This window comes from Trachymyrmex cornetzi, unplaced genomic scaffold (assembly GCF_001594075.2).
Source record: "Trachymyrmex cornetzi isolate Tcor2-1 unplaced genomic scaffold, Tcor1.1 scaffold560, whole genome shotgun sequence".
In the NCBI taxonomy this organism is placed as follows: Eukaryota; Metazoa; Arthropoda; class Insecta; order Hymenoptera; family Formicidae; genus Trachymyrmex; species Trachymyrmex cornetzi.
This window is the reverse complement of record NW_017299872.1, coordinates 7,152-7,565: the sequence shown is the minus strand read 5'-3', so window position 1 is coordinate 7,565 and position 414 is coordinate 7,152.

Here is a 414-nt window from a genome sequence, read left to right as displayed (position 1 = left end):
AAAACGAAGATTTATCAATAATCGTTATTCTCTCCCCTACGGTTTCGCGAGCGAATAACGTTTTCATATTCTTCTTCTTCGTCTTCTTCTTCTTCTTATTCGAATCGGTTCTTTCTCTTATTTTTTAAGTTTGGAACATTAACGCGTTTTCTGACCTCAAACGCTTGTTATAGTTTAAGTACGGTATATACAGGGTGTCTCAAAAAATGTGACTGAAACACAGTGGAGACATAGATTGGATCAAGGGGAACAAAACAGTTTTGTACCATTTTGCAGTTGACGCAATATTTAACGAGATATTAACGTTTAAAGATAGGCGAATACGAGCATCCGACCAGCCTACTGATCATGTACTGCTGCTGGCAGGACGGCCTACCGTCCCCACCATGACGCGCCGGTCGAGCGGCGGGGGGG